Source organism: Brassica oleracea, chromosome C9 (genome assembly GCF_000695525.1).
Source record: "Brassica oleracea var. oleracea cultivar TO1000 chromosome C9, BOL, whole genome shotgun sequence".
Lineage (NCBI taxonomy): Eukaryota > Viridiplantae > Streptophyta > Magnoliopsida > Brassicales > Brassicaceae > Brassica > Brassica oleracea.
This window is the reverse complement of record NC_027756.1, coordinates 21,141,297-21,151,233: the sequence shown is the minus strand read 5'-3', so window position 1 is coordinate 21,151,233 and position 9,937 is coordinate 21,141,297. Positions and strand designations below refer to the sequence as shown.

Sequence of the window (9,937 nt, the reverse complement as noted above, 5' to 3'; positions counted from 1 at the left end):
GATGACTTAAATTAGACTTGTTGGATCGGACAAAAAACGACCAACAGCTTAAAAGATGTCGTGACACGAAAAGGTTCTGAACTGAGAATTATCTTCGCGATAACCACAAAGATGTCTTAAGATAAATACTCTTAAAGATGTCTTAAGATAAATACTCTGAACTTTGAACTGAGAACTATGGTTCTGTTTTTTTTGTTTTTCAGGTATGTGCTTCAGAAGGTGTTCAAAACCAAATTGTTCAAGATTTTGAGGAGATTTCAAGTGTAGCGGACTTTTGTGACAGGTATGTGCTTTTCAAACTTGCTTGTAATTAGTTTCTGAAATTCAAACATATGTGAAATCAAGATTAATTTCATTTCCACTAGACACGTGCTTGAATAAGCATCCAAAATCTTAACATATTTATGTCTTAGCCTTTATACTTATGTGAGAGCTTGAAGTATATATGCCAATATTGATTTTCTCAGGTATGTGCTTCTCTTATGGATTCCCAAAAAAGATTTTTCTAATGTTTACAATTCTTTGGTGAAGTATGGATTTATCACCCTCTTTATATTGTATAACTTTGGATTTGAATCAAAGTTTCAGAGTAACCACATCTCTGTTTCATGAAGAAAACACTGGTCACTTGAAATTCTGCAGGTTGGTGGTTTCCTTTCATGTCTCTGTTAGTCTGTTTTGATTCTCCAAGTTCCAAGTCTGATTTTGGTGTTGGCTTACTCATTTATTTTTATCTTGTAGGTCTATTTTCTTCTGCATCAACCGATTTCAAATCCTAATGTGGTGTATCTCAAACCTCCATACATGGGTTCTGCGCAATCACTTAAAAATACAAAACATACATACATAAATACATACATGCATTCATATATACCTACTTTCATACTGTATACATGCATAATTTCTTCCATACGTCATTGTTTATTTGCTTTCTTGATTTTTTGTTTGATTCTTCTGCTAACTTACTTGCTTCTTTATTTACCCTTTCATTCGTACTTCTTCCCTTGCTTGCTTTCTTGATGTCCTGCTTCTTTATTGACTTCTCTGATTCATTGTTTCACTTCTTTACTTGCTTTATTGATTTGTTGTTTATTTGTTCCTTGTGTGTTTTCTCTTCCTGGGTGACCAGGATAATTGTGACTTAGTTTCGCGCAGCAGGTGGATCGAACCTGAAACGTGTTGGCGTCTCAGTCCCGTCTCCTTACCACTCGACCACAATCACCCGGTCTTCTTCTGCTAACTTTCTTGCTTCTTTATTTACCCTTTCATTCATACTTCTCCGCTTTCTTGCTTTCTTGATGTCCTGCTTCTTTATTGACTTCCCTGATTCATTGTTTCACTTATTTATTTGCTTTATTGATTTGTTGTTTATTTGTTCCTTGTGTGCTTCTTACCTTCCTTGTGTGTTTTCTCTTCCTTGCTTCCTTATGTTTTGTTTTTGTTCCTATTTGGATGTGTTTTTGCGTACCTGGTTGTTTATATACAGAGCCGGTCCTAGAAATCTGTGGGCTAGAAGCAAAAAACAATATGTGGTTGGGTTCGTTCGAACTCTTGACCTCACAAAACTTATAAGGGAACACTTACCATGCAGGCTAGAGGAAGTATTCACAAAATTGCGGCCGAATTATTATTTAATATTTGGCGGCTGGAAGCATGTGCTTCATCCGCTTCCGTTCAAGGCCGGCTCTGTTTATATATATTCTTTTGCGATTCCTTACAAGCTTCTTCTTTTTTCCATCTTTGATCTTGTGTCTATCGTTCTGTGGAAACTTATTGCTGATATCCATCGATAACCAGCTGATTTTATTTTTTATACTGGTACACTAGGAGTTAAACCGCGCTACGCGCGGAGCTATTTTGATTTTTAAAAGTTAACTATATAGCTATTCATTTGGACGTTGTATTCTGAACAACAACAAAATTTTAAATTGTATGTTTGTGTGAATACTTATTTCTTTAGACAACAGAAAACTATACATTTTTCATATAGATGTTTCATATAGTTTTCCATTTTTATATTATATATTTACTTATTATTTAATTTTTCTTAATTTATAGGGCAATTCTTTCAAATAGTCATTTTTAACTTTTTCTCACAAAATAGTCATCAATAAAGAAATGACCAAAGTAACCCATTTTATTTTGAAAATTTTAACATTTCTTTTTTATTTTTCAAAATTTGAAATCATATACAAAACTCCACTCCATAACTCAAAACCCTAAGTCTAGTTTATTTAACATTATAGCATAGATATAATTTTACTCTTTAATAAATGTTTAATTCAGATGAATGTTTAATTTAGTTTTTCTATTTTTTATATTGTATATTTACTTACTATTTATCTTCTTTTATTTTGTATATTTATTTATTCTAAATTTCTTGCTTTTATATCAATCATAATATTACGATATATATTTAATATAATATTTTATTTCTTATATACTATATTTACTTATTTTTTTTTATATATTTTATATTTACTTATTATAATATATAACATTTCTATATGATTAATATTACTAACAATGATATTAAAATATTACACAATATTAAATTATAAATGTATTAGAATATTAGAATAAAAATAAAATATCATAATAATATTACTTATTATTTATTTTTATACTAATATTTTTATGTATTTTTTTTTTACATCAATCATCTACAGATTCATGCTAACTCTGTAAACCAAATCGGTAACTCTGTCCATGTGAACGACGAAAGACGGTTGTTTCCTAGCACTGCGTGCTAAACTATCCGCCTTTTGATTTTCCGTCTGAGGTACATGAACGATCTCTGAGTTTAGAAAGCTTCTTTTCAGCAGCTTAATGTCTTCTTGATAATTGTCAAAAGCATTTTGAAACTATCTTTACCAATTGAGAACAATCTGTCGCAAATGTGACATGAAATTGCCGTAAATTTCTCATGTATTCCATTGCCTGTATTAGCGCTTCTACCTCCGAATGAAGAGGTGAAAGACTTGCCCGGACATTCCGTGCCCCTAGAAATCCATCAAAACCCGCTAAAGTGATGTATCAACCTTGTCCTGAGAATTGTTCCTTATCTTTCCGTGAACAATCTATGAAACATCATCTTCCTGGTATTGTTGGTACAATTATTTCATGTAATTGATTTGCAACCCTCTAATTATTTGTTACATGTGTCTCCGCCCAAAGTGTTGATTCTAATTCCGCTAGTTTAAACGTATCTCTTGGATCAACATCCAAATTGATAAAAACTTTGTTTTTTCGACCTTTCCAAATATACCATAATATCCACGCAAATTGGTGATCCTCTATTTTGGATTAACTCTCCAAAAAAGATGATCCATATTTTTATGTCTTATAGTCTATATTTACTAATTATTTATTTTACTATACATTTTTCAGATATATGTTTAATTTAGTTTTTCCAGTTCTAATATTGTATATTTATTTATTGTGTATTTTTCCTTATACTGTATATTTACTTATTCTAATATTACGGTAGATGTTTAATATAATACTTGTATTTCTTATATTGTATATTTACTTATTATTTATTTTACTATACATTTTTTCAGAGATGTGTTTAATTTAGTCTTTTCATTTCTTAATTGTATATTACCTTTTTTTTTCTTATACTATAGATTTACTTATTCTAATTTTCTTGTTTTTATACCAAATGATAATATTATGATAGATGTTTAATGTGATAAAAAATATTATCTTATATTGTATGTTTATTTTTCTTATATTGTATATTTACTTACAAAAATAATAAAATGTTAAACTATACATATTCAGATAGACGTTTAATGTAGTTTTTTATTTCTTATATTGTATATTTATTTTCTCATTGTTTTGTTTTATATCAAATTATAATATTACGATAGATGTTTAATGTAATATTTCTATTTTTTATATTATATATTTACTCATTATTTACATTATTATATATTTTCAGATAGAGGTTTAATGTATTTTTTGTATTTTTTATATTTTATATTTACTTATATTTTATTTTTCTTATATTTTATATATACTTATTCTAATATTATAATTGATGTTTAGTGTAATATTTTCAAAATGTAAATTTACTTTTATTTATTTATTTAACTATATATTTTTCATATATATGTTTAATTTAGTTTTTCCATTTTTTATATTGTGTATTTACTTACTGTTTATCTTTTCTTATTTTTATATTTATTTATTATATTTTTTTGTTTTTATATCAATGATAATATTATGATATATATTTAATGTAATATTTTTATTTCTTATATACTATATTTACTTATTATTTATTTTTCTTATATTTTATATTTACTTATTCTAATAGTAAGATAATGTTTAGTATAATATTTATATTTCTTATATTTTGTATTTAGTTATTATTTTATAGATATTTAATTTAGTTTTTTCAATTCTTAATTGTATATTTACTTATTCTAATTTTTTTCTTTTATATCATATACCAATATTATGATAGATGTTTAATGTAATATTTTTACATTTTAAGATAGATGTTTAAATACTAATGTACTTTTTCCATTTTTTTAAATTGTGTATGTCCTTTTCTTATACTTTCTATTTGCGTAATATCTATATTTTACATTTTAAGATAGATGTTTAAATACTAATGTACTTTTTCCATTTTTTTAAATTGTGTATGTCCTTTTCTTATACTTTCTATTTGCGTAATATCTATATTTTACATTTTAAGATAGATGTTTAAATACTAATGTACTTTTTCCATTTTTTTAAATTGTGTATGTCCTTTTCTTATACTTTCTATTTGCGTAATATCTATATTTTACATTTTAAGATAGATGTTTAAAATTTAATGTACTCTTTCCATATTTTAAAAATTGTGCATTTACTTATTATTGTATATATAATTCATATATTTATAATATTTACTTATTATTTATTTTTCTATATATTGAGTATTTCTCTTTCTTATACTTTATATTTAGTTAATATCTATATTTTATATTTTAAGATAGATGTTTAAATATTAATGTTTTTTTTTTCCTATTTTTAATGTAAAACGGCAATGTTTAATAGAAGAATTTGGACAGATAGTCAAATAGTTATATTTATGTTTTTTTCTTTTTTTTTATAAAATGGTAATGTTACGTTATGGAGATAAGCCGTTTTTTAGTGAAAAAATTGGTAATCTTACATATGTTTAATGTAGTTTTTCCATTTTTTTTATGTTGTATGTTTACATATTATTTATTATTTTCGAAATTATATGTAATGTTTTTTTTTTACAAAACAGTAATGTTACATTATGGAGATAAACCGTCTTTTTTTAGTGAAAAGTGGTAATCTTACATATGTTTAATGTAGTATTTCCATTTTTATGTTGTATGTTTACATATTATTTTTTAAAAATAAAAATGTAAAATGGTAATCTAACACATGTTTAATGTAGTATTTCCATTTTTATGTTGTATGTTTACATATATTTATTATTTTCGAAATTATATATAATGTTTTTTGTTTTTTTAATTATAAAACGGTAATGTTACATTATGGTGATAAGCCGTCTTTTTTTTAAGTGAAAAATGGTAATTTTACATATGTTTAATGTAATTTTTCCATTTTTTATGCTGTATGTTTACATATTATTTATAATTTTCGAAAATTAGTAATATTAAAATGTAAAACTATATTTTATGCCACATGTCATATTTTGAGAGAATTTTTTTTTGCTGATGTGGACGCTCTATGGAGCCTCAAAAGGTCCCTTTTATTAGTAAGGATTTATATTTTGTGCTTACGTTGACAGCAATAAATATCGTTTGGAAAGTAGTTATTATCTATATATTCTATGTTTGTACATTATAACATCTCTCATTTTATAAATAGATATATCTTGGAGTTTATAGAAATATTTATCTCTTTTGACTAACAATACCTATTATCTATGTTTTGGTGCTTGTGTTCATTTATGAAATGGATGTATCTTTGGGTGCAAGTATGACTCATGTATATTTTGGTAGAATTTTCCTTGAATCTGGTATGTACTTGCTTTGCGTCATGCTTGAAATCCTTGGTGATTATTCCAAAATATTACAATGACATGATCCTCACAATCTAACTGGTTGTTATTTGAGTAATGTTAGAATTATGCATCATGATTCTTACATTTGTGATTATTGTGTAATTTTTTCTCTTTAAAATGTGTATCCGTTGACTTGACTTTGATAATATAATGCTTGGAAATATTTTCAGTTATGGTATTAGACTAGTATCTCTCACTTTGTCTTAACATATATAGTTGATTGGAACTTGATTTCTTTCTCAAAACAGAGTTCATTGTCTCTATGTTTTTTTCTACTTGAATCTTTTTTAAGTAATGTTTACTGCTGTTTGCCAAAATGGACAATTTAATCTCAGCATGAGTTTTGTTGATAAACAATGATTTATATAATTTTTGGCTTTGTGTTAAGATTACAAGTTTTTTCATGTGAACACATTTGTTTGCTTATACGACCATTTTGGTCATTCTCTGTTAAGATTATTTTTTGTCATGATATCCTCGGTGTGGTCGGATGATAACCATTTTTCATCTTAAACTCTTGTAATGGTTGGTGTGATAAGAAAATATAAAATTTATTGAGAATAGTATTCATGTACGTGTATCCTAATCTATACCTAGTCTTTGTAATAAAATTTCACAAATACCAAAAAACAAAGGAATCAGACACTCTGATGGAGTTTTTTTTAGTTCTTCAAGGGTCGACACCGATGCAACGGAAGTACCAAGATGGGGTGGAGACAGGGAAGAGAGAGCTCGCCCTTGCGGTTGTGCAATGGGAGAGCATAAAATCTCTGGTAATAGGAGTTGTTTCTACCATTCAAGACACTCTCCGAGTCATATAACCTACATAGAGATAAAAAAGAATCGATGATCAGAGAAACAAAATCGATCAGTTGACCCGATTCTTCATCCGCAGGCAAAGCAAACCCAGTCCATTCAAAGAAAAGATCTAGTTCCCTACAAACATACTCCTTCAAATTAAAGTACAACTATTTTTAATGTCATTCAGCTAAATCAAATTAACTAGGCGTTTTCCTGCACCATATGCAGTAAGTAACTTAATAAACTTAACTTGTATTTAAAAATAAATTTTTTTAAATATTATAGATTTTATAGATTTGATATATATTAAATCAATTTGTATAAAACTAATAAAAATAATATAAAATTGTATAATTATAAAAAAATTAGCCTAAACAATATTTATAAAATTTGCAGATATATAAGAAACTAATGATCTTACGATTAGATATTTAAATTTTTAAAAAATTGTATAAATTTTTGAAAGTTTTAGTAATACAAATTGTATAATTATACAAAAATAATAATATTTCAAAATTTAAAATGTTATATATGAATATATTTATTTTATAGATAATGTATGAGTTATTACCATATTTTTAAAAAGTTTACCAAAAAGAAATATCAATATTATACGTAATATATGAATTATTACCATATTCTAATAAGTTTGCCAAAATATAAATCAACATTAAATGAAATTATCCATGTCATATTTTTCCGGAAGTCATGTCATCAATTTCAGTAGCCATGTCATATTTGTTTTGTAAAATTGATTGTAAAAAAGACATGTGGCAAAATCACTTCGTAAATATAGTCTAGGGGATTGTATTCATTGTATTAATCTGATTCTCCATCTTAGATTTGTAAATATATATTTTTTGTTTTTTTAAAAATAATTTGGTATATGTTAATTTTCAAATTAGTGATCGGTATGAAGTTTCATAAAAAAAATAACTGATAAATTTTAAATGGAAGATTATTTCTTTAATTTAATATCAAGATTATTTTTTTTAAATTTACTTTGTATGAAATTACATTATGCATAAAAATATTTTTCTTTTTAAAATTTATAAATATTTTCTTTATATATATATATTGGAATTATATTTTTTAAAGTAAACTATATTTTTTAGATTTTGGATAATTCTTATTGTTATTAATTTAAATAACTTATCTAATCGAATAAATTCTAAATTCGTTTTTAGCTAATTTATATATTTTATATATTAGAAATATTTTAGAATACATTTTTATACAAATGTTTTTGCTAGATTAATACTTAATTATATGTTGTTTTATATATCTATACAAATAGAAGTCATGACTTCTTTCATATGTGATTTTTTTATTTGGACTATCTTTGAAAATTTTATTAAATCTTACATATCTTAATTATAATATCTTTTAATATCTTTATTTTTATTTGAAATACTAATAAATAGCTTAAAGAAATGTCTAAAAAAAAATTTCAAATATATTTTAAAATCTTTTTAAAATATATTTTCGAAATTAGTTAATTAATATTTTAATTATCACAAAGTATAATTAAAATCTAAATTTAGTTTTGATTGTAATTTTTTAATAATTATATAAAATACTTTTAATAACATTTTAATGATAATAACGATTTTAAATTGATTTAATTTTCAAAATTAAATTTAAGAAGTATTTTAAAAGATGTTTTTAAAAATAAATATTCATTTATATTTCTTATTTAAAAATAAAAATTCTTATCTATTTAGCACAAAAAATTATGATTTATTTCATTGATTTTTTAATTTAGACCACTTAGAATTCTCACCTTTAAATGTTTTTACCATGTAATACAGCTAATTTACACCTTCATATCGTATATATAAAATTATACTCTACTATTATTAACGTCTGTGTATTCCCCTAAGTTAAAAAAATAATTCGGTTTGTTATTTAAAAAAATATAATAAATTGGTTTAATTAATAACTATATACCAAATTCTCTATTATGTAGGTTTAACTTAATTTAGGTTCCACATATATTTCAAATTTAGAAATAAAACAAAAATTATGTAAATCAGTATTGTTACAAAATAGTGTTTTCAAAATAAATTTTGTTAAAAAAAAAAAAAAAAAAATTTATAATAATAATATTATATGCCATACAAATATTATTATAAAATTAGAAAATATATAATGCCAAATTATTTTAATTTATTGATATATTGTATTGCATAATCTAAAATATTTTACAATTAATAAAAATATTATTTCAAGATAGCGACACAATACATAAGAATTATTTTATTTATTAGAAATTTAATATTATTACTATAAATTCGTTTTTAATTAGATTATATATATATATATATATATATAAATTCATTAAGTTTAACAACGACATTAACCAATCTAACTTTTAAAGTGAGAGTTCGGTTGCGAAAAATCACTTCGCAAATAACAATATAGATCTGAAAATATAAAGAAAATGAAACATAAATAAAAAAAAAAGAAAAAAATTGAATTTTTGATAATGATAATTATATATATTTGATAAGCATAAATATCACTATAGTTAATTATAGTTAACTATTTTAAAAATTAATGTGAACATGACATGTAGAAAACTAAATTCTCAAATAATAATATAGATGTAGTAAACTTAAGAATTTAGAACTGTAAATTTCTGTATATTATTAATGAAGTGTTCCCTTTATATAGGGGTTACAAGAGAGATAAATGGAAATACAATAATAGGAAAGATTACAAATCATAAACATAAGCGAATTAGGAAATAGGCAAGTTGTATCCGCCTCTCTCTCCTCTCCAAGTCTCGCGGCCGCCTCTCTCTCTCTAGGGTTGGGCCGTCTCTCTCTCTAAGTGTATGGGCCGGTTATGGACCGGACCGGTTATGGATATCCACCAATTGATTTATAACACTCCCCCCTTAGATGCCATAACCATACAGGGATTGTAATACGCTTAATGTTGCCTAATTAAAACCTTATCAGGAAAATCTAGTGGGACAAAACAATGATGAAGGAAAAAGAGTACAACACGTACTACTCCCCCTGATGTGAACCTCAGTGGTGGTCCTTCAGCCTACGCATCCCAATCTGATGC

General features: G+C 24.9%; 1 long non-coding RNA gene across 1 annotated transcript in view; it reads left to right on the top strand.

The window, feature by feature from the left end:
- The window catches only part of LOC106316766, a 3,216-nt gene extending 2,284 nt beyond the window's left edge, over positions 1 to 932 (top strand). The window contains exons 4-5 of the long non-coding RNA XR_001264952.1: positions 204 to 642; positions 742 to 932. This is a non-coding gene — a long non-coding RNA (uncharacterized LOC106316766). The remainder of the gene's footprint in view (positions 1 to 203; positions 643 to 741) is intronic.
- Positions 933 to 9,937: the final 9,005 nt, after the last annotated feature.